Source organism: Phascolarctos cinereus, unplaced genomic scaffold, assembly GCF_003287225.1.
Source record: "Phascolarctos cinereus isolate Bilbo 61053 unplaced genomic scaffold, phaCin_HiC Scaffold_6;HRSCAF=336, whole genome shotgun sequence".
In the NCBI taxonomy this organism is placed as follows: Eukaryota; Metazoa; Chordata; class Mammalia; order Diprotodontia; family Phascolarctidae; genus Phascolarctos; species Phascolarctos cinereus.
The window spans coordinates 80224-105043 of record NW_027556069.1 but is presented as its reverse complement, the minus strand read 5'-3'; the positions used below and the strand labels follow the sequence as shown (position 1 = coordinate 105043).

General features: G+C 42.8%; 2 non-coding genes across 2 annotated transcripts; one reads left to right on the top strand and one right to left on the bottom strand.

The window, feature by feature from the left end:
• Positions 1 to 17769: 17769 nt before the first annotated feature.
• Positions 17770 to 17876, bottom strand: LOC144458188 (U6 spliceosomal RNA). The gene has a single exon (XR_013487748.1). It is a non-coding gene; the product is annotated as a U6 spliceosomal RNA (small nuclear RNA).
• A 5532-nt stretch (positions 17877 to 23408) lies between these two features.
• Positions 23409 to 23514, top strand: LOC144458187 (U6 spliceosomal RNA). Its single transcript, XR_013487747.1, has one exon. It is a non-coding gene; the product is annotated as a U6 spliceosomal RNA (small nuclear RNA).
• The last annotated feature ends 1306 nt before the right edge of the window (positions 23515 to 24820 follow it).

Sequence of the window (24820 nt, the reverse complement as noted above, 5' to 3'; positions counted from 1 at the left end):
TAAGGGGGCTCCTGCAGGTCAGCATGAGTGTCTAAAAGCATTCCATCCTTATCAGTCATGTCTTCCTGGAAGCCAGAACCAAGAAACCATTGGAATGCAGAACCAGGTACTAGTAACTCCCTATCTTAATCCCCTAGGAAGGGAAAAAGGAAGATTACTATCTACAACCTTTAATTGATTTAATCTATTCTGTACATTGAAGTCTTCAGAGAGCCTTCCCAAGTATCTGAAATCTCCACATAGTCTCCATTAGATTAGTGATTCTGAAAATCTTGTCTTGGGACTCCTTGGGAGTCCCCAAGACCTTTTCAGGACATCTGGGAGGTCAAAACGATTTTCATAATAATACTAAGATGTTTTAATACAGTCAGTACTGAGAGATGTAAGCCACATAAACGTTTGTGCGGTTACCAGCTCCGTTAAGTACCGTCTTGGCCTTTAGTGCATGGTCAAGAGCTCTGTCTCTAGTTGTTGAATACCCTTGACCAGTTCACTTCAGCCTTATTATGCTGGCAGTCAAGTTTTTACAAGATGGTCAACAGAAACCAGGCAATTTGGGACCTGACACTTTCAATACCTTCCCTGTCAGGCTCCTGCAGCCTCTGTGCCAATTGCTCTGTGTGAGGGAAAGCTTGCTCCCTGTTCCATGGAGAATATTCCACATACCAGAAGGGCTCAAGCTGGGACATATCTAGCCATGTGTTCACCCCTCCAGATGTAGTGTCCTTCCAATTCAACTATGATGTAAACCACAAGGCCATATCATCTCAAATTTCTGAGTATTCCAAATGTAAGAGGTGGACCTAACACTAGCCCTGTCTTAGTACATGTTTGATTTGGGGATGAAATGAGGCCCTCATGAAAGCATTGAACAAGTGACCAAAAGGTTTACCCCAACAGAGCAAGGATATGCAGCAAGGGTACCATGGCATTTGGCTTCAGCTTTGGTTGATGCAATTTTCTTTACCTCCTCATGACAATAAGTCTTAGTAGTATGGAATCAGAGCAATACATGGTGACTCTCACGGTCTTAAGCACCCCCAACTCTGGACTAGATGCTGCATGAGGAGCCTTTCATGCTCTTAGGTCGGCCAGGAAGCTGCTTCAAGAAAGCCAGGGACAATCAGGTCAAGAGGACACCTTTGTCTCCTTTAAGGGACAACTAATCCCTAAGGATTAGATAATCCTGAGGAGGAGGGGCCAGGCTTTCCTCCTGTTATAGAAGCTACAACTGGGAAACATTTGTCCTGTCATGAAATTGTTTTACTCCAAGCGTTATATAAATTCCAGTTGTTATTATATTCTTATTTTTATGTGCCCAATTCATTGATTTCTTCTCTTTTGTTGATGAAATTATTTACAGAATAAGTTTTCTCCTTATTAGGAGAAATTAATTATAAAAGCAATTATTACTGCTTTCCTGCATCCCATAAATTTTGGTACAGTGTCTCACTGTCATTTTCTTTAATGAAGTTTTCTGTTATTTCTATAATTTATTACATATTATTTCTATAATTTTGCTAAATCCTTCTAAAGGCCTCCATGTTGGGGATAGCCCAGGCTGATCACACTTAATTCGCCTCGTAGCTCTAGCTTTTGGTTTTCCTGGTCTTTATCACCTGGGTCTTCTTACTTGGAAACTTCCTGCAGTGTCTGGGGCTTTTTCTCTCTAGAACATGTCTCCACCATGCTGGCCCAAATGGGAGCATTGGTGAGCTCATTCTAGGGACCTCCACTTTCAGGATAAGCCCAGGCAGCCATGCTTTATTGCCTTCTCAGCTATGCTTCTGATTCTCCTGGATTTCACCGCTGAGGCCCAGCAGGGTACCCACTGCTCCCCACCACTCCCTTGCTTTTCACTTCTTTTTTATGTGCTATCTTCACCATTCAAATTTAAACACCTTGAAGGAATGTCCTTCTTTTTACATGAATTTGTATTCCCAGCACTTAGCAGAAAGCTTGGCCCATAGTAAGTGTTTAATAAATTCTTGCCTGCCTGACATCAGTTCCTTAGAATTAAATAGTTTTTACAAAGGAAGAAACATATACTCACTGAGAGGGCCATCAGCTCTTCTGAGGTATAAGGGATCTTAGGGAGAAAGGGGTGGCAGAGAGAGAGAGAGAGAGAGAGAGAGAGAGAGAGAGAGAGAGAGAGACAGAGAGAGAGAGAGAGACAGAGACAGAGACAGAGACAGAGACAGTGTCAGAGATAGATTTGTTCTCCATTCAGTCAGGAAGTAGCAAAGGTAGGATTTTTTTACTCCAGAGCCAGCACTGTTTCCAAAACACCACCTGGGTAGGCTGACCCCCAAACCATGTAGTAGAAGGAGTATTTGGTTTAGATTTCAAAGTTTTGGGTTTCAGTGTTAGTTCTGCTGTGTGTGTGTGTGTGTGTGTGTGAGAGTGTGTGTGTGTGTGTGTGTGTGTGTGTGTGTGTGTGTGTGTGTGAGAGAGAGAGAGAGAGAGAGAGAGAGAGAGAGAGAGAGAGAGAGAACTTAATTTCTTCATCTGTAGATTAAAGGGGACCTTCTCCCATAGGTACAGTGAGTCTCTTGGAAAAGGTCACTTCATTTTCAAGGTTTTCTGTGGGGCTGCATCACCTACATCCATAGCTCACCAGCCCCAACTAATGGGTTTACCTTTAATAGTCAGCCAGAGGACACAAAGCAAAGACTTCAAAATGAAATGATGGAGTAATAAAGGTGATAATACATACCGTTTGCATAAACTTGGGGCACAACCTCCAACAAATATACTGCCCTCAGTGGAAGAGGGAAGATATGCAGAGAAAGTACATGAAGAGGCAGACTAGAGCGTGTGAAGGATGAAGCTGCAGGGAAGACCATTTGTGGAGGGGCAACTTATGTCTCTGATACAGTCAGCTGCATCTGTTGATGTTATCATGCTATTTCCATGGGGAACTTCCAGGCTTGCCTCTAACAAGTAGCAGTGTAATTTTTCCCACTGAGGGTGATTGTGAAAGGCTTCTTGTAGAAAAAGGTAGGATTTTAGCTGAGACTTGAAAGAAGTCAGGGAAGCCCAGAGGTAAAAAATGACTTCTCCAGCTCATTTTTCAGATGAGGAAACTGAGGGAAGCAGGGTTAAGTGACTTGTCCAGGGTCACACAGCTAGTAAGTGTCTGAGGCCAGATTTGAACTCAGGAAGATGTATCTTCCTGACTCCAGGAACTTCCTGACTGGCACTCCACGTACTATGCCGCCACCTAGCGGCCCTAGTCATATAATTTATGTGTCTTGGTACATAGACTTTAAAACATTTTATACATTCTGTAATTATTTTGAATGGCATTTCTGCTTTTCCTGCTGGAATTTTCGGTAATAAACAGAGATGTTAATACCTTCTGTGGGTTTATTTTACATTCTGAAATTTTGCTGAATTTAAAAAACATTTCAATGAAATTTTAGCCGGCTCTTAAGGGAATCCGAGACAATCATATCATCTGCAAAAGAGTAATTGTTTCATTTCCTCTTTGCCTATGTTTGTTCTTTCAATTTGCTATTCGTCTTATTGCTATAGCTAGCTAATATTTCTAACACTTTATCACACAATAGTGCTGAAAATGGGCCTACTGGAAAGATCTCTAGCCTTGCTCCATGTGTATGGATGTTGGTTTAAAATAGACTTTTCTCCATAATACATAAAGGTCCATTTATTCCTATGCTTTATAGTGCTGTGAACATAAACGAGTGTTGAATTCTGTCAAAAGCTTTTCCTTGAAGAATGGATTGATGTAATCATATATTTTAAACACGCATTTTGTTATTCATATAATAAACCACATATATTAATGTGGCAGTTTTATCACATATTAACATGAGTTTTCCTTTTATTGAATCAATCCTTTATTTCTAGCAGAAATACAACCTGCATCATCTTCTCATAGAGGAATGTAAACAGTTTAAGCTTGTCAAACTGTTCAGACCCTTACGATTACTCTTTCATGTTTGTCTTTTTATGCTTCTCTTGATTCTTGTGTTTGAATGTCAGAGTTTCTATTCAGCGCTGGCCTTTTTGTCAGGAATACTTGAGAGCCCACTATTTCATTAAACATACATTTTTCCTCCTGAAGGATTATACTCAGTTTTGCTGGGTAGGTTATTCTTGATTGCAGTCCTAGCTCCTTTGCTCTCTGGAATATCAGACTGCAAGTCTGTGGTATTGGCATTGTTTCTTTCTACCTGCTTTCAGTATTTCCTCCTGAACCTGGGAGTTTTCCTTTTGGGATTTCTTTCAGGAGGTGACTGGTGGATTCTTTAAATTTCTACTTTGCCCTCTGGTTCTAAGATATCTAGGCAGTTTTCCTTTACAACTTCTTGAAATATGATGGCTAGGCTGCCTCATTTGAGATTTTAACAAAAGGGTAAACTGTGGCAAATCTCCAAGCAAGACAACATTTATCAACAGGGGCATGCTACCTGGCAATAAATGGGTGAGTGGCTTACCTCCGTTATGCCAAAGACCCCGAACAAAAGGATAGTTCCCCTCATATAGGTTTTGGGGGAGTACCGAACAAAGAACAGAACAGGGTAGAACAGAAGATCATGGGATCTGGTCAACACCATTGATTACCAAGCTGAGGTGCAAGGAACAGCATGATTGGTTGGAAGTTTGGTAATGGCAGCTAGCAATGACCCCACCTCTTTTCCCCCTTTCTCCTCTCCTGAAACTAAGAAGTGCTCATTGTTTGAATCCAGGTTCGAGATAGCAGCCCAGACTTTTGGACAGCAAAGCAGACATCCTTGAAGGATAGCTTGGTGATGAAAAGATATCGGGTCCAACTCCCTTGCTTTCACACACATTCCCAAGGTCAGTTAAATTCCTTGAGGCAAGAAGAGCTGGATTTTTAAACTTAACCCATTGCAGACCAGCTGAACCTTGAACTTCCACTTGAAGAATTCTAATTTTTAAGGAACTACTTTCTTCAGTGAACTTTTGTGCTTTTTTTTTTTAGCCATTTGGCCAATTCTGCTCTTGAAGGAGTCATTTTCTTCAATCACTTTTTGTGTCTCTTTTAACAAGCTGTTAATTCTCTTTTCATAATATTCTTGCATTGCTCTCATTTTGCTCACCAGTTTTCCCCTCTACCTCTCTTATTTGATAAAAAAAAAAAAAGATGGAAAAAAAAAGATCCTCTGTTCTAGGAATTCTTGTTGGGCTTGTTTCCAATCTGCATTTTTCTTTGAAGCTTTACTTGTGGATGCTTTCATGTTGTTGTGTTGTTCTGAATTTCCGTCTTGAGCTCCCCTGTCGCTAGTTCTTTTTGTTTGCTTATTTTTCCAACCTATTTCTTACCTTTGAACTTTATGTTAGTGTTGGGCTCTGCTCAGCTCTGGGGGTGGGGGTTGGGGAATGTGTGTCATTTTTCTTTTGTCCTTCTGCTGCTTTCACCACTCAACCTGAGGACCTGTAAGTTTCCAGTGCTTCCAAAGTAGTGTGTTCTGGGGAGAGGTCTGATCACTGTCTTCCTGGCCTAAGCCCTGGTCCTTACCCAGGTAGGGCCCCTGCTCCATCATGAGTATAACTGCTTCTCTCTTTGCCCTGGAACTATGATCTGTGACAGATGGCAGCTGCACCTGCTCCCAGAGCTGGTACAGGCATTCCATGGGATAGCTTTCTGACCAGCTGTTCATGCTCTTGCCATTGGTATTGCACTGCTCCCCACCATCACTGCCACCTCCACAGCCGGGTGTTGCCACCACTACCACCACTGGTGCTGCTAGCCCTTGCCCCACCATATATAGACCTCTCTGTCTCCTTAAGCTGCCCTGGGCTAGAAAAATGACTCACTGTGGCTTTTAATTGGCTTTCTTGTTCAGGATTTAGTTTGGAGGGGTTTTTTTTATTAAGTGGTTGCAGAGGGGATGCACTGGGAGAGATCATCAAAATGCTGGCTTCACTCTGCTATCTTGACTCTGCTTGCCATAAACGCAACCTCATTTTTATGCTGTTGTAGCCTCTTTGTTAATGTTTTATACAATTTTTTGGCATTAAAGCTTATAAGAGATATGGGTCTACAATTATCTTCCTCTACTCTCTGCCCCCCTCCCCTTCAGTTATTGAGACCACATTTAATGACAGAAGGTATTTAATAGGATCTTCTTCTTCTTCTTCTTCTTCTTCTTCTTCTTCTTCTTCTTCTTCTTCTTCTTCTTCTTCTTGTAAGCAGTTTATGAAACATTAAACTTCATACTTTTTCTTTGAATGTTTGGTCTAGTTCTGTTGTAACTCTATCTCCTGAGGTTTTTATCATTGGAAATTGGCAGTGAGATGGTGGAGAGGACAGAGTGCTGGACATGGAGTCAGAAAGAAGGAAGTTAAAATGCACCCAGACACTTACTAGCTGTGTGACTCCAGACCAGTCATTTAATCTCTGTCTCAGTTTCTTCATCTTTAAAATGGGGATAATAGTACCTAACTCCCAGGGATGTTTTGAGAATAAAATGAGATATTGGGAAAGCTCTTTGTAAAACTTTTTTTTTTTTTTATGCAATTGGGGTAAAGTGATTTGCCCAGAGTCACACAGGTACTGAGTGTTATGTGTCTCTCTGAGGCCAGATTTGAACTCAGATCCTCCTGACTCCAGGACCGGTGCTCTATTCACTTTGCCAAGTAGCTGTCCCTAGCACTTTGTAAAACTTAAAAGTGCTTTCGGAGGAAAGCAGAAAATGGGGGGGGGCGGGGATTTTATAGACAGTTGCTCAAATAACAGCCTCATATCTCAAATACACAGAGAACTGAGTCAAATTTATAAGAATATGAGTCATTCCCTAATTGAGAAATGGTCAATGGATATGAACAGGCAGTTTTTGGAAGAAGAAATCAAAGCTATATATAATCACATGAAAAAATGCTCTAAATCATTATTGACTAGAGAAATGAAAATTAAAACAACTCTGAGGTACCACCTCACGCCTACCAGATTGGCTAAAATAAAGAAAGGGGAAATTTCAAACGTTGGAGGGGATGTGGAAAAATCAGAACACTAATACGCTGTTGGTGGAACTGTGAATTGATCCAACCATTTTGGGGAGCAATCTGCGATTATGTCCAAAGAGTTATAGAACTGTGTACATCCTTTGACACAGCAATACCACTATTAGGTCTGTTTCCCAAGGTGATCAGAGAATAAGGAAAAGGACCTATATGTTGTAAAATATCTATAGCAGCAAAGAAGTGAAAACTGTGGGTGTGCCCATCAATTAGGGAATAGCTGAATAAGCCATATATATGATTGTGATGGAATACCAGCGTGCTGTAAGAAAAGAGTAGCAGGGTAATTCTAGAAAAAAACATGGGAAGACTTGCATGAAATAATGCAGAATGAAACAAGCAGAACCAGGAGTCTGTTCTATACAGTAACAGCAATATTATTTGAAGAGTAACTGTGAATGATTAAGCTATTCTGAGTAACATGAACATTCAAATCAACTACAATATCAAACAACTTCATTCAAATCACCATATCAAATCAACTGATATATGCAAGTATGAATTGTGTGGTTACACACACACACACACACACACACACACACACACACGCATAAACACACACCCCTACACAGAGACACAAATGTTGGCCTTTGCTAATGCAGGAGTGGAAAGAAGGAGGAAGGGAGGCTGACAACTCAGAACTCAAAACATAACCAAAAATTTAAAAAAAAAATAATAGCACTATTACAATAGCCTGCTGGTGGGTCTCCCTCCCTCAAGTCTCTCCCCTCTCCAGTGTGTCTTCCAGTCAGCTGTCAAAGTGATCTTCCTAAAGGTCAGATCCCACTGTGTTCACTCCCCACTCTAATACCTCCAGGATCAAATACAAAGCCGTAACCCTTCATAACCAACTCCCACCCTCCCCCACCTTCCCAGTTTTCTTATACCCTATTCCCACACACTCTTCGATCCAGTGACTCTGGCCTCCCAGCTGTTCCACAAGCAAGACCCTCCATCTCTCAGCCCTGGGCATTCTCTCTGGCTGGCCTCCATTTCTGGAATGTTCTCCCTCCTCTGCTGCCCTCCCTGGCTTCCTTTAAAATCCTACCTGTTTTTACAGGAAGCCTTCTGAAATGCCCCTTATTTCCGGTGCCTTCTCTCTATTAATTATTTCCTATTTATCCTGCCTGTGGCTTGTTGGTACATAGCTGTTAGCTTGTTGTCTCTCCCATTAGTTGGTGAGCTCCTTGAGGGCAGGGACTGTCTTTTGCCTCCTTTCGTATCCCCAGTGCTGCTGATCACAGCGCCTGGCACAGAAAAGGTGTTTAACAAATGCTTATTGCCTGATTGACTGACTGACTGATTTGTTACAGACATATTTATTATTGACACTCATCTATTCTCTGTGGTACCTTTCAGCAGAAACTAGTTTCCCTGTTTTTCCCTTGTAATCATAATACTGCTTCTGCTGCTTTTGACCTCACAAGGTAGAAGGAAAAGGGAGGAAAACAAGGATTTATTATGTACCTCCTAAGTGCCAGGCATTATGCTAACAGTGCCTTTTACAAATATTATCTCATTTGGGCCTCACCACAACTCTCTGAGGTAGGTGCCATTTTAATCCCAACTTTTTTGTCATTGTTCAGCTGTTTCAGTCATGTCTGATTCTTTGTGACCCCATTTGGGTTTTTCCTGTCAAAAATACTAGAGTAGGTTGACATCTCCTTCTCCAGTTCATTTGACAGATGAGGAAACTGAGGCAAGCAAACAGGGTCAAGTGACTTGCCCTAGCTAGTTAGTGTCTGAGGTCACATTTGAACTCGGGTCTTCCTGACTCCAGGCCCAGCGCTCTGTCTCCTGCACCACCTCCACTGAGCTGTCTGAAGACACATAGTAGACTGCTCCATCTACCAATTTATAATAAGCTGAGGTATTGGGAAGAGGGAAGAGGGTGCCCCCAAGGTGTGTGTGTGTGTGTGGGGGGGGGGATCTGTGTCTTTGTTCTTGCTCTATCTGGGAAGTAAATATCCCTTTTTAAAAAAGTAACTGGTGGAACTCAAGAGCTAGCTACTGGACTTAACTTGCTGGTGGGGGTGGGGAGGGGAGGGTGCCTCAGAAGATGTAGTAGCAGAGAAGATCCATCCAAAAACCCTTTGGGGTACCCTAGAAGCTGAGGGTCAGATGGAACCCGCCTGGACTTGGGAGAATGGCCCAGATTATACTTGTTACACCTGATTTTGGGGAGTCACAATGCTATTTATCAGCAAAATCTCTCTAGTTCCTCTCAAGTTACCAGCTGAAGACACCTTCCCAGTGATTTAGAAAGATTTTCTTTGTGTTCAATCTCATGTAACATACTCAATGCAACAGATCATATTTGGGTTAACCACAGTTTTTATCTTCGTTCTGGCTTGTAGAGATTAGGTGAATAGAAATGTAAAAAATAAAATTTCAAGGCACAGAGATAAGCTTTGTAACTTAATACCCACTCTCCCTAAGAAGGGGGAGGATAGAGAACAGAGAAGGAAGCATCACCATCATCCTTCTAGATAAACAGTGGGTTTTTTGTTCTTGTTGTTGTTGTTGTTGCTGTTGTTATTTTTTGTTTTTCTGTATCAGCTTCCACATAGCTCAGCTTTTGATTATGGCAGTGGTGCCAGCAGCAATAGCACTTGGGAACTCACTCCTCCCGTTCCTTTCTCAGTTACCATGGAGAACTCATGTCCTACTCTGAGCATATTACTCACTTCTCACTTCTCATGAGATTTCTTCCCTCTCCCTCTTTAGGATGAGGGAGAACAGAACTGTCGTTTCCTGGAGCAGTCATGGCCCCCAGTGGTCCCCAGGTCAGAAAACACTACTGATTTCTGTCCTGTCCCATAGGCTCCTATCACAGACACATTCCAACTTCTTGGGTAAAATGGAGGTCTCATTAATGAAAGAGTGGGAAACCAGCCGGTTTGGGGGATGAATGCAAAAAGCAAGGGATGATTGACACTGAGAGGGATGCATGCCAATTATCAGTCAAGTGCTTGGGGAATGGCCTTGGCCTGTTCTCTCAAGCAAGTATTCAAAGGCCTTGTAGAGACACTTCTATATTTCACCCTTGGGATTCTACAAGTTGAGTTTAAGATGTCTGCAAGGCATCCAGTTTGAAACGTCCAAGAGACAGTTGCAGATGCAAAACTGGGAGTCAGGAGAGAGGTTGGCTAAGTAGATTTGAGAATCATCAGCATAGAGATGATCATTCACTCCACGGACACTGATGACATCACTATGCCAAATAGTACATAGAAAGGAGAGGAAGTGGGATCAGAATGGATCCCTTGGGGAACCCTCGTGATGAATAGGCATGCACCCTTGGATGGAGATCCAGCAAAGAAGACTGAGAAGGAGATGTCAGATAGGTGGGAAGAGAACCAGGAAAGAGAAACACCAGGAAAACCTAGGGAGAAGAGAGTATCAGAGAAAACAGGGTGCTGAAAACCAATTGGGGAAAGACTGAACAAATTATGGCATATGATTGTGTCAGAATACTTGCTGCTACACTAAAGCATTTTGCCTACTTATCCTGTCACCCATCATGCCTTGCCCAAGTACCATCCTTGGGCACTCCCATCATCCACTCACTTTGTTCTCAGCCATATGGTGCTGAACAGAGCTAGGGAAAATCACAAAAATATGCCAGTAAGGTCAGCTTCAAGTCTGTGTTAGATATTGGGCCCTCACTGAAGCAAGGCTATTTTTTTTTTTTGCACTTTCCTAACTGATTCACTATCCCATTCGCCACAATGGCTATTACAAGCCTTCTTCATCCTTCATCAAGCTGTTCTTATTACCCCTTCTAGTACCCTCTCAGCTGAGAAGCATGTCTGATACTTCCGAGAAAAAGACTGAGGTCATTCACCAAGAGCTCCTTCTTCTCTTCTCCTCATCTCATATCATTCAGATAGATTCTCCCAGGGTTTTTTTTTTCTTTCTAATAGACACACATCTCCAACAGGTTTATTTTTAAAGGAGGAGCTGGGTTTTTTCTGGAGGGGGGAGGGAGGAGAGGAGGGGTGTGGTGTGGAAAAGAAAAGATATACCAAGGTAAGCGGTGTTTTGCTAATTGTTTTTACAACCACAGCAAAGGAGTACATAGGCCGCCTTGTACAGCAAGAACGCAATAACGGCTTAAAGCTCCAGGTGTTCCCATGGCAATGCTGAAGATAGTTCAGTCTCTGGTATTTGGAATTCAGGCTGCAATCCTTGCGCTGCAGATGGCTTACTGGGCAGGTAGCACAAGCCATGCTCCAACCAAACTTGAAGAGGGGAATGGCAACCTGGCCCAGGTAGAAGCAGATGAAGGGTTTCATCCCATGCACCATGTAGCTGCCAAAGCGCCTTCCCACGATGCAGTGCAAGTGGGATCGTGATTTTTGTCAAACTCCCTCTTGATATGCGCTGCTATGTCCTTCTCTATGTTATACTTCTCCAGCGCCTGAGTAGCACACGCTACAAGCAGAGTCCTGCTTCATTCCTGTCTCACATGAAGGGGTGGTCCCTCTCCTTGTCAAAGATAACCTCCCTCCAATCACCCTTGATGTGTCACATCCCATATTCACCAGCAGATTTCCCCCTCTGTCAACTCTACTCTCTCTTTGAGAACTTTGATCTCTCTCTGTCTACTAGTTGCGTCCATGCTTCCTACAAATGTGCTCATCTCTCCACTATTCTTACAAAACAAACAAACCCAAAATAACAGCCAATCAAACAAAAACCCCTCACCTGATCATCTCATGTCCCTCCTCCATCTTGTAAACCTCCTTGAGAAAGTTGTTTACAACGGGTGCCTTCACTTCCTCTCCTTTCACTCTAAACTGTGGGCAGTTTAGAGACTTCCATCATTGTCATTCAGTTGAACCTGCTCTCTCCAAAGTCACCAATGATCATTACTTGGAGAATATAACGGACTGTTTTTCAATCCTCTCCCCTTTTGACCTCTCTGCAACCTTCAACACCCTAATTACATTTCTAACCAACTGTCTAACCACTATCCCTCTTCTCCTGTGTACACTCTCCTTGACAGGTTTTTAATGACACTACTCTCTCCTGGTTCTTCTCCTATTTGTCTGCCCACTCATCAGTCTTCTTTGTTTGATCCTCCTCCGGGTCATCCCCAGTAACCATGGGTGTACCTCAAGGGTCTCTCTTGGGATCTCATTTCCTCTAAATGATCTCACTTGCCGATCCTTACCAGCTCCCATGATTCCAATATCATCTCTGTACAGATGACCCCCAGATCTTTTGATCTAAGCCCTAAGCTGTCTCTTAACCTCCAGGCTTGCACTGCCAATTGCCTATTGGACCTCCTGAATTTGATGCCCCATAGACACCTCAATTTGAACATGTGCAAAACTGAACTCATTTTTGTTGCCCCCTGCCCCACCCCCCTTCTTCTGAAATTCCCTGTTTCTCTCAAGGATGTCACCTTCCTCCCACTCCCACCTTGGTCTAAACCCTTGCTGCCATCCTTGACTCCTCACTTACACTTACCTCACATATGCAATCTGTTGCCAAATCTCATCTTTTGTGCCTTCACAACATCTCTCATTTGTGCCCCCTTCCCTGAATTCACACAGGCACCACCCTGGCCCGAGCACTCATCATCTCATGCCTAGACTATTACAACAGATTTCTGATTTGTCTCAAGTGTCCAGGCCATCTTCCACTCAGCTGCCAACATATCTACCTAAAGTGTAGGTCTGACCACATCCCCTCCCTACTCAATAAACTGCAGTAGCTCCCTATCACCTCCAGGATAAAATATAAAGCACCCTGTTTGACATTTAAGGATTTTTATATGCTGCCCCCTTCCCCCTATAACATGTCTTCTCAGGCTGTCCCTACCAAAACCAGACCCCAGTTACACTACTTTTCCAGTCCTTTGACGGTTTGCACCCCCTAAGATCCAGCCACACTGCCCTTCGTGCTATTCCTCAAATAGCACCCACCAACCCCACCCCACGCCCATCTCCTGACTCCTCACCTTTCCAATAGCTGTCCCCTATGCCTATAATGCTTTTCCTCACCTCCCTCTCCTCACGTGTGTGAACTAACCCCATGGGTACACAGACTGCAGACACATGAGGGATGAGTAAGGGCTTACACAAGTAGACACCTACAGAAACAGGCAGCCACCAGTAGGAAATCACAAACTGGTGTGCTCCATAGCTCCCATGTGTTATAGTGAGGAGTTGGGGTAACTGCACCAACTCTGCCAACCCACGAGAGTCTGACAATGGTCAGTGTTCTCTGGCAGAAAGAGTGTTGGGGTCCCACTGGACCTCATCAAGTGTGTGTAACCTATTTCAAAAGCACAGGGTGTTTTTACTGCAAAACATTACACTTCTGAGTCCTGGACAAAGCTATTTCAAAGTGGCTCAGGAGAAGAAGGAGTGGAGGTGGGATGCTAAAGGCAAGAATGGTGATGAAGAAAGTGATCAGTTGGCCTTTGCAGGCAATAGGCAGGCATCATAATGGTTGGTATGCTGTGCCTGCAGTGAGGCAGGCCCGAGTTTGAATTCTGCCTCAGACACTAGGAGCTGTATGACCCTGGGCAAGTCACTTCACTTGCTTCAGTTTCCTCATCTGTAAAAATGGAGATAATTATAGCACCTCACCTACCTCACAAGATTGTTGGAAGAATTAAATGAAATAACATGGGTGAATAATAATTACATAACATGTGTGAAGTATTCTGCAAACCTTAAGGTGCTATATAAATGTTAGCTAATACTATGATTCATTATCATCATTCTTATCCTCTTCTGTAAATGCATGTACTGACTATGGGCTTCCTTCCCCTGACTAAATAACACAAATAAAAGCTTCTCCCTTTACCTGAGAAGAGGTCCTTTTTCTACTACAATAAACAAATTCTATCTTCACAAGTGGGGAAACCCTATAACTTGCCAAAGTTTCTAGTTTCCAGTCCTTTGTTTCTACAACTGTGACCTTGCACAGATACTGGAGAGGAAAGTCGTCCCTCAGAATATAACTTTTGTCCGTAACTAATCCAAAGGGAACTGAGACATCGTTGGTAGATAAGACATCGCTACATTTTTGACTTTTCCCCAACATTGTTGTTCAGCATAGATGGATAAGCAAGGGAGCAAAGATGCTGTTGCAATCTATTGATCTCTCCTCCTCCCTCTGGAGAAACAATTTCTCTGCAAACAAAAAACCTTCATTGCACAGGAGCAGGATTTGACAAGACCATCTCTTTCCTTGGGGGGGGGGAGTGGCAAAAGAAGGGGAGGGGAGAGGGAGAAACAGAGACAGAGAGAGACAGAGAGACAGAGCAGAGAGAGAGAAGGAAGGAGGGAGGAGAGAAGGAGGAAGGGAGGGAGAGACAGACAGAGAGAGACAGAACCAGAGAGCCAGAGCCAGAGCCAGAGAGCCAGAACTTATATTAATGATTTGGAGCAATGTTTCATGTGGTTGTTTGATAGCTTGGATTTCTTCCCTTGAGAACCAGCAGCCTGGTCACATCTATTGTGTAATGGCTCTTGGTCTTAGATATTTGTATCAATTCCTTATTCACCTTGGATGTCAGACCTTTATCCAAGAAATGGAATACAAATACTGTGTTCACAGCTGACTGTTTCCCTGTTAGTTTTAACTATGTTGACTTAGTTGTGCAAAATCTTTTCAATTTACGTATTCAAAATAGTCCATTTGCTAGGTGGTCTTGTTTTAGACTTGGGCTAATGAAGACATTTGTTTGAATGCTGCCTCAGACAGTTCAGAACTCTCAGAGCTCTTACCTCATTTTCCTCACTTGCAAAATGGCATGATAATAGCACCTATTTCATGGGGTTGTTGTGAGTACCAAATGTAAAACTAGTGGAAAGCAATTTGTAAACTCTCAAGTGCTATATAAATATTACCTACAATCAATCAATAACCATGTATTACGTGCCAAGCACTGTGTTAAGCGATGGGGATACAGAAAGAGGCAAAAACCTGTCCCTGCCTTTAAGAAGCTTAGAATCTAATAGGGGAGATGACGGGCAAACAAAGACAAAGAAAGCTATATCCAGGATAATAGGAAATAATTAACAGAGGGAAGGCACTGGAATATAAGAGGGTTGGGAAAGGCTTCCTGTAGAAGGTGAGATTTTAGTTGGGATTTAAGGAAGCCAGGGAGCTCGGTAGTCAGAGCAGAGGAGAGAGAGCATTCCAGGCATGGGGACAGCTAGAGAGAATGCCCAGGGCTCAGAGATTGGAGTGTCTTGTTCGTGGAAGAGCCAGGAAGCCAGTGTCACTGGGTAAAGAGTGAGAGGTCAGGGGCCCGAGGGAGGGATGCAGGGGGTGGGGTTGGAAACTGGTGTAGCAGGTAGTACAGGTGGTAGACTGGAATCGTAGGAAGGGGCTAGGTTATGAAGGGCTTCGAATGCCAAGTAGAGGATTTTGTATTTGATCTTGGAGACCAGAGGAAGCTCCTGCAGTTTATTGAGTAGGGGGCTGACATGGTCAGATCTGCACTTTTGGAGAATCATTTTAGTGCCTGACTGGAAGACAGACTGGAGTGGGGAGGGACTTGAGGCAGGCAGACCCTCCCTCCCCCCAGCAAGCTATTGTAACAGTCTAGGTGTGAGGTGATGGGGCTTACACTGGAGTGGCAGCTTTGTTAGAAGAGACAAGGAGGCATATTTGAGAGATGTTGCAAAGGTAAAATCTGCAGGCCTTGGCAACAGCTTGGCTAAGGGGTGGGTGGGGGTGAGAGAAAGTGAGGAGTTCAAGATGACTCCTAGGTTGTGAGGCTGGGGGACAGGGAGGATGGTAGCGCCCTCTACAGTAATAGGGAAGGTAGGAGGGGGAAAGGGATTTTAGGGGGAAAGAAAATGAGTTCCATCTTGGACATGTTGAGCTTAAGATGCCTACTGGACATTCCGTTCAAGGTGTCTGAAAGACAGTTGGAGATGAGAGATTGGAGGTCAGGAGAGAGAAGGATAGGCAGATATGAGAATTGTCAGCATAGAGATAATAATTGAATTTACGGGAGCTGATGAGATCACCGAAGTGAAGTAGTCTGGAAGGAGAAGAACAGAGGACCCAGGACAGAACCTCAGGGACACCTACAGTTAGAGGGCATGATGTGGATGAAGATCCAGCAAAGAAGGCAGAGAAGGAGTAGTCAGAGAGGGAGGAGGAGAACCGGGAGAGAGAAGGGGGTGTCCTGAAAACCTAGAGAGAGGAGAGATTCAAGGAGGAGTGCTCAGCAGTGTCAAAGGCTGCAAAGAGGTCAAGGAAAATGAGGACCGAGAAAAAGCCACTGGCTTTGGTAACTAGGAGATCATTGGTAACTTTGGAGAAAACCATTTTGGTGGAATGATGAGGTCAGAAGCTGGATTGTAAGGGGTTAAGTAGTGAGAGGAAGTGAAGGCTCCTATTGTAGACAGCCTCTTCAAAGAGGTCAGCCACAAAGGGCAGAAGAGATATAAGAAGAAAGTGAACTTTGATAGAAGGATCAAGTGAGGGTTTTGGGGTTTTGGTTTGTGGGGTTTTTTTTGAGAATGGCAAAGACATGGACATGTTTGTAGGCAGTAGGGAAGAAGCCAGCAGACAGGAAGAGATTGAAAATAGGTGGTAGAGTAGGGAAGACAGAGAAGGCAGTCTGTTGGAGGGCGTGGGATAGGATGGAATCACTCATGGAGGTAGAGGGGTTAGCCTTGGTAAGGAGTAAGGCCACCTCATCCATGAGACAACTGGACCATTGGAACTCTGGGATCTACTGTGCCTTGATGAGGCAGCCTGGGACCTTCAAAGAACAAATTGGGGGTGGGGGAGGTGGACACTGCAGGGGCAAGTCCTAGAGAAGTCATTACTGGAAGAGACTTTAGTTTTCCAAAGAGAGGTCAACAGAACAGGAGCACTGCAATGTCCTGCCACGCTGAAAAGGCTTCAAATACAGGCCTGTAGGGTTACTAACCATATGTCTATCTATCTGTCTGATTACATAAGTATATGTGTTTTTGTTGCTGTTGTTCAGTCATTTTCAATGACGTCTGACTCTTTGGGAACCCATTTGGGGTTTTCTTGGCAAAGATACTGGAGTCGTTTGCCATTTCCTTCTCCAGCTCATTTGACAGATGAAAAACCTGAGGCAAGCAGGATTAAATGACTTGCCCAGGGTCACACAGCTAGTAAATATCTGAGGCCAGATTTGAACTCAGGAAGCTGAACAGGCCACCTAGCTGACCCCATGGAGATATACATATATACATATGCATACACATATACATACATGTATGTATGTATCTATAATATCTATATCTCTGTCTGTATCTATATCTATAGGTCTTGGTTCTGTTTGCTGTATCCTGGGAGGTTCATCAGCAGGCTGACTGTGGAGTGATGAATTGGGGCAGGAAGAGGTTAGGGTTATCACAGGCCAGCTACTGAGTACTGGGGATGGGGAGAGGTGAGGTTTGTATTGATGGAGGCAGTGCCCATGTTGACCAAGTCATGGATCCTTGAAGTGTTGATGCCAGAAAGAGGATGTTATTCAGAAGCTAATTCATTATCAGAATGAGGGTGGCCTTCTGCTTGCCATGAACCCAAAGCACAATAAATGTGCTCTACTCTTGGGGGTTCCCCTTGCTCCCTGTACATGAAGTCATGTGTCAGTGACATTCTAAGGTCCAATGAAGTGGGCCCCCTTATGCCATTCTTCCCTAAGGCTCAATTCAGTGTTTGCTTTTGTTTTTGTTGTTTTTTTTTTTAATTAACAAGCATTTATTCTCTTCTCTCCTCCCCCCGCCCCCACTGAAAAATATGGAACACTTCACGTATTTGAGTGTTATCCTTGCACTGGGATCAGGCTAATCTGTTCCTGGTTGTTTTAATTTTAATGTGAGTGCTCCTCAATGTTTTACCAACGGATTAGAGAAAGAATCACTCCAGGCTGCTTTAAACAGGGCAGTGTGTGTGTGTGTGTGTGTGTGTGTGTGTGTGTGATTCCATTGAAATTGAGTATAGAAAACATGCCAACTGTAAGAACTCTGATCAACCCAATGACAGGCCAGGATTCCAGAGAACCAATGATGGAAAAAGCTGCCTACCTTCTGCCTGAGAGGTGATAGACTCATGGTGCAGAATGACACATTTGGACATGGCTAATGTGAGAATTTGTTTTGCTGGACTATGAATATTTCATACGAGGGCTTTGTCTTTTTTTTCTTTTCTTCAATGGTAGGGGTGCTTAGGAGAGAAAATTGATTTTTGGTCATTGAAAAAATGTAATTTTTTAAAAAGCAACCAACAAGAAGAAATGAACTGTCTCTGGAAGAGAAATATGTAATGTCGAGTATAAGATTACTGACCATTTGTTTTCACCTACAGAGAAAATTCTAGGGAAACCAAGTGTCAGAAGTCCTTAAGAGGTAAAATCCAATTCCTAGTTTCTGCATGATAAAAACCTTTTTTTTTTTCATAGCCAATTGGTCACCATTATAATTCATAGCCAATGGCAATTCCTGCCTTTCAAATCTGGAATGAACAAGGGCTTTTGCCACTATCTGCTCCTTCCCCAGTCCCCCTCCCCCATATTATAGTTGGGCAAACAAATGTGCCAGAGCTGGAAAAGGCTAATCTTTGAGGGGGAAGCAATAATTTACCCTCTGCACAAGTCACACAGGTGTTCACTTTGTGTTCTATTCTTTTCCTGGAGAAGGGAGACAATCAATCAATCAGTCAATATTTATTAAATGCCTACACAGCTAAGCTCTGGAGAGGGGGGTGGGAGAAAGCCAAAAAAGACAGTCCCTGCTCTCAAAGAGATCACAGTCTAATGGGAGAGAAAACAGACAAACAAATATATACAAAGCAAGCATATCCAGGTTAGATGGGAAATAATTAGCAGATGGAAGGCACTGAAATTAAGAGGGGTTGGGAAGACTTCCTGTAGAAGTTGGGATTTTAGTTGGGACATAAAGGAAGCCAGCGAGGTCAGTAGTCAGAGTGGAAGAGAGAGAGCATTCCAGGCATGGGGACAGCCAGAGAGAATGCCCAGGGCTGAGAGAGTGGAGTGTCTTGTTCGTGGAAGACCCAGGAAGCCAGTGCCACTGGATTAAAGAGTGGGAGGTCAGGGGCCCTGTCATTTAACATGAACTTAATTTTCCATGCTCTGACTTTTAATGGCTAACAATAGAAAGGCAAAAGCATACCTTTAAGCCGCTTTGTCTAACAATTTTGTGGCCATAGAAAAATGTCTATTAACCCACAATTTGTGCATTAGTCTATTTCCTATTTCTCTGCTACCCCAAGATTCTCTTCCTTTCCTTCTAGGAAGAGCTTATAACAGCACATGCATCTATCTATCCTCTCAGAGCTGCCTTCTTTGTCCTCTCACCCGAGCAGGTATCCTGATGTAGTGATAAAACTCCTGAGAGACAGAGTTTCTGGGTTATTAATAATCAATTTATTAGTTAGGTTAATTGGCAGTCTATAAATTGATAGTCAGAGATGGAGTGTCTTGTTTGTGGAATAGCTAGGCAGCTGGGGTCGCTGGACTAAAGAATACCTGTTGGGGAAGAAATAAAGTGTAAGAAGACTGGTAAGGTAAGACTGGTCTTGGTTATGAAGTGCTTTGAATGCCAAATAGAATATTTTGCATTTGCTCCTGGAGGCAATAAGGGGCCACAGGCGTTTCTTCAGTTCGGTTGTGTGTGACAAAATCAGACCTTCGCTTCATGAAAATCACTTTGGCAGCTGAGGGGTAAGATATTTAAGGCAGGCAGCCCCTCCAGTAGCCTGTTGCAATAATCAAGGCATTAGTTGATGAGGACCTGCACCAGGGTGTCAGAGGAGAGAAGGGGGTACATTAGGAGAGGGTGAGATCGACTAGCCTTGGCAAGAGCTTGGATATGGGCCGTGAGAGATAGTGAGGAGTGAGGTATGATTCCTAGGTCGTGAGCCTGAAGGATTGGAAGTTTGGTGCAGTCCTCTACCGTAATAGGGAAGATGGACTAACCTAGCTCATTTTCCTTTTTCTTTCAAATCCCAGTTGGTTTAAACTGATTTCCATGAAATTTCAGCCTCATCAAGCTGTGGTCTTTGCTGCTTACAAATAGTCCCAGAGGGCAATTATATTCAGTTTGTACAATTGCTCTTTCACCATTTCTTTTTTTTTAAATTTTATTAATTTATTTTGATTTATCAACAATCACTTCCATATGCTTTTGAGTTGAAAATTTTTCTCCCCCTTTCTCCCCCCTACCCTCCCCAAGACAGCACCCCATCTGATATAGGCTTTACATTTACATACCCATTAAACATATTCTCACATTAGTGAAGTTGTAAGTAAAAATTAAAAACAATAGGAGGAACCATCAGAAAGATGAAACAAAACTCAACAGAAGGTAAAAATAAGTGATAGCTATTCGACTTCCATAGTTCTTTCTTTGGATGTGGACAGCATTTTCCATCCCAAGTCCTCTGGAGGTGTCTTAGATCCTCGTAATGCTGTGAAGATTTAACAATCTTAGTCATTGCATAATGTGGCTGTTATTGTGTACAAAGTCTTCTTGGTTCTGCTCACTTCACTCAGCATCAGACCATATAAGTCTTTCCAGGTTTTTCTGAAGTCAGCCTGTTCATCATTTCTTACAGCACAATAGTATTCCATTACATTCATATACCACCACATTTGCTCAGCCATTCTCCAATTGATGGGTATCCTCTGAATTTCCAATTCTTTGCCACCACAAAAAGAGCTGCTATGAATATTTTTGTACATGTGGGTCCTTTTCCCATTTGTTTGATCTCTTTGGGATATAGCCCTAGAAGTGCTACTGCTGAATCAAAGGGTATGCACATTTTTGTAGCCCTTTGGGCATAGTTCCAAATTGTTCTCCAAAATGGTTGGATCATTTCACAACTCCACCAACAATGTAGTAGTGTTCCAATTTTCCCACATCTTCTCCAACATTTATCATTTTCCTGTTTTGTCATGTTGGCCAATCTGATAGGTGTGATGTGGTGCCTCAGAGTTGTTTTGATTTGCATTTCTCTAATCAATAATGATTTAGAGCATTTTTTCATATGACTAGATGGCTTTAATTTCTTCATCTGAGAACTGTCTGTTCATATCCTTTGACCATTTATCAATTGGGGAATAGCTTGTAGTCTTATAAATTTGTCTTAATTCTCTATATATTTTAGAAATGAGGCCTTTATCAGAGAGACTGGTTGTAAAAATTCTTTCCCAGTTTTCTACGTTCCTTCTAATTTTAGTTGCATTGGCTTTGTTTGTGCAAAAACTTTTCAATTTAATGTAATCAAAATTATCCATTTTGCTTTTTATAATGTTCTCCATCTCCTGTTTGGTCATGAATTCTTCTGGTTCCATAGATCTGATAGGTAAATTATTCCTTGTTCTCCCATTTTCATCATTTCAAAGGGCACCTTTGTACGGTTCCTGTAATGTCTGTCTGAAATGCCCTCAGCATGATATTAGGGTTAGGGTCACTAAATGGAGCAGAGTCACCTTGGGAAACCCCATTCTCAGTGATGCGAATTGCCAGGGTATCCTATATATCCTAGAACAGGAAAGCAGAGGTTTTATTCCAAACAGATGTCATAAAAAATCTAGTGTCTTGGCTGATATCTGATCCAAGTTCTAATCCCAAACTTAATCTTCATCAGTGGATTTTACTATGAACTTAATTTTCCATGCTCTGACTTTTAATGGCTAACAATGGAAAGACAAAATCACATCCACCAATCAAGACTGAGTTTCACTTATTACTGGAGTTAAATTTCATAACGGATTTAAGGCATTTCAGGGTCTCCCTTGGCATCGTTGTTCACCTAGAGAAACTACTAAATATCAATTTATAGACTGCCATTTAACCTAACTAATAAATTGATTATTAATAACCCAGAAACTCTGTCTCTCAGGAGTTTTATCACTACATCAGGATACCTGCTCGGGTGAGAGGACAAAGAAGGCAGCTCTGAGAGGATAGATAGATGCATGTGCTGTTATAAGCTCTTCCTAGAAGGAAAGGAAGAGAATCTTGGGGTAGCAGAGAAATAGGAAATAGACTAATGCACAAATTGTGGGTTAATAGACATTTTTCTATGGCCACAAAATTGTTAGACAAAGCGGCTTAAAGGTATGCTTTTGCCTTTCTATTGTTAGCCATTAAAAGTCAGAGCATGGAAAATTAAGTTCATGTTAAATGACAGGGCCCCTGACCTCCCACTCTTTAATCCAGTGGCACTGGCTTCCTGGGTCTTCCACGAACAAGACACTCCACTCTCTCAGCCCTGGGCATTCTCTCTGGCTGTCCCCATGCCTGGAATGCTCTCTCTCTTCCACTCTGACTACTGACCTCGCTGGCTTCCTTTATGTCCCAACTAAAATCCCAACTTCTACAGGAAGTCTTCCCAACCCCTCTTAATTTCAGTGCCTTCCATCTGCTAATTATTTCCCATCTAACCTGGATATGCTTGCTTTGTATATATTTGTTTGTCTGTTTTCTCTCCCATTAGACTGTGATCTCTTTGAGAGCAGGGACTGTCTTTTTTGGCTTTCTCCCACCCCCCTCTCCAGAGCTTAGCTGTGTAGGCATTTAATAAATATTGACTGATTGATTGATTGTCTCCCTTCTCCAGGAAAAGAATAGAACACAAAGTGAACACCTGTGTGACTTGTGCAGAGGGTAAATTATTGCTTCCCCCTCAAAGATTAGCCTTTTCCAGCTCTGGCACATTTGTTTGCCCAACTATAATATGGGGGGAGGGGGGACTGGGGAAGGAGCAGATAGTGGCAAAAGCCCTTGTTCATTCCAGATTTGAAAGGCAGGAATTGCCATTGGCTATGAATTATAATGGTGACCAATTGGCTATGAAAAAAAAAAAAGGTTTTTATCATGCAGAAACTAGGAATTGGATTTTACCTCTTAAGGACTTCTGACACTTGGTTTCCCTAGAATTTTCTCTGTAGGTGAAAACAAATGGTCAGTAATCTTATACTCGACATTACATATTTCTCTTCCAGAGACAGTTCATTTCTTCTTGTTGGTTGCTTTTTAAAAATTACATTTTTTCAATGACCAAAAATCAATTTTCTCTCCTAAGCACCCCTACCATTGAAGAAAAGAAAAAAAAGACAAAGCCCTCGTATGAAATATTCATAGTCCAGCAAAACAAATTCTCACATTAGCCATGTCCAAATGTGTCATTCTGCACCATGAGTCTATCACCTCTCAGGCAGAAGGTAGGCAGCTTTTTCCATCATTGGTTCTCTGGAATCCTGGCCTGTCATTGGGTTGATCAGAGTTCTTACAGTTGGCATGTTTTCTATACTCAATTTCAATGGAATCACACACACACACACACACACACACACACACACTGCCCTGTTTAAAGCAGCCTGGAGTGATTCTTTCTCTAATCCGTTGGTAAAACATTGAGAGCACTCACATTAAAATTAAAACAACCAGGAACAGATTAGCCTGATCCCAGTGCAAGGATAACACTCAAATACGTGAAGTGTTCCATATTTTTCAGTGGGGGCGGGGGGAGGAGAGAAGAGAATAAATGCTTGTTAATTAAAAAAAAAAACAACAAAAAACAAAAGCAAAACACTGAATTGAGCCTTAGGGAAGAATGGCATAAGGGGGCCCACTTCATTGGACCTTAGAATGTCACTGACACATGACTTCATGTACAGGGAGCAAGGGGAACCCCCAAGAGTAGAGCACATTTATTGTGCTTTGGGTTCATGGCAAGCAGAAGGCCACCCTCATTCTGATAATGAATTAGCTTCTGAATAACATCCTCTTTCTGGCATCAACACTTCAAGGATCCATGACTTGGTCAACATGGGCACTGCCTCCATCAATACAAACCTCACCTCTCCCCATCCCCAGTACTCAGTAGCTGGCCTGTGATAACCCTAACCTCTTCCTGCCCCAATTCATCACTCCACAGTCAGCCTGCTGATGAACCTCCCAGGATACAGCAAACAGAACCAAGACCTATAGATATAGATACAGACAGAGATATAGATATTATAGATACATACATACATGTATGTATATGTGTATGCATATGTATATATGTATATCTCCATGGGGTCAGCTAGGTGGCCTGTTCAGCTTCCTGAGTTCAAATCTGGCCTCAGATATTTACTAGCTGTGTGACCCTGGGCAAGTCATTTAATCCTGCTTGCCTCAGGTTTTTCATCTGTCAAATGAGCTGGAGAAGGAAATGGCAAACGACTCCAGTATCTTTGCCAAGAAAACCCCAAATGGGTTCCCAAAGAGTCAGACGTCATTGAAAATGACTGAACAACAGCAACAAAAACACATATACTTATGTAATCAGACAGATAGATAGACATATGGTTAGTAACCCTACAGGCCTGTATTTGAAGCCTTTTCAGCGTGGCAGGACATTGCAGTGCTCCTGTTCTGTTGACCTCTCTTTGGAAAACTAAAGTCTCTTCCAGTAATGACTTCTCTAGGACTTGCCCCGCTGCAGTGTCCACCTCCCCCACCCCCAATTTGTTCTTTGAAGGTCCCAGGCTGCCTCATCAAGGCACAGTAGATCCCAGAGTTCCAATGGTCCAGTTGTCTCATGGGATGAGGTGGCCTTACTCCTTACCAAGGCTAACCCCTCTACCTCCATGAGTGATTCCATCCTATCCCACGCCCTCCAACAGACTGCCTTCTCTGTCTTCCCTACTCTACCACCTATTTTCAATCTCTTCCTGTCTGCTGGCTTCTTCCCTACTGCCTACAAACATGTCCATGTCTTTGCCATTCTCAAAAAAAACCCCACAAACCAAAACCCCAAAACCCTCACTTGA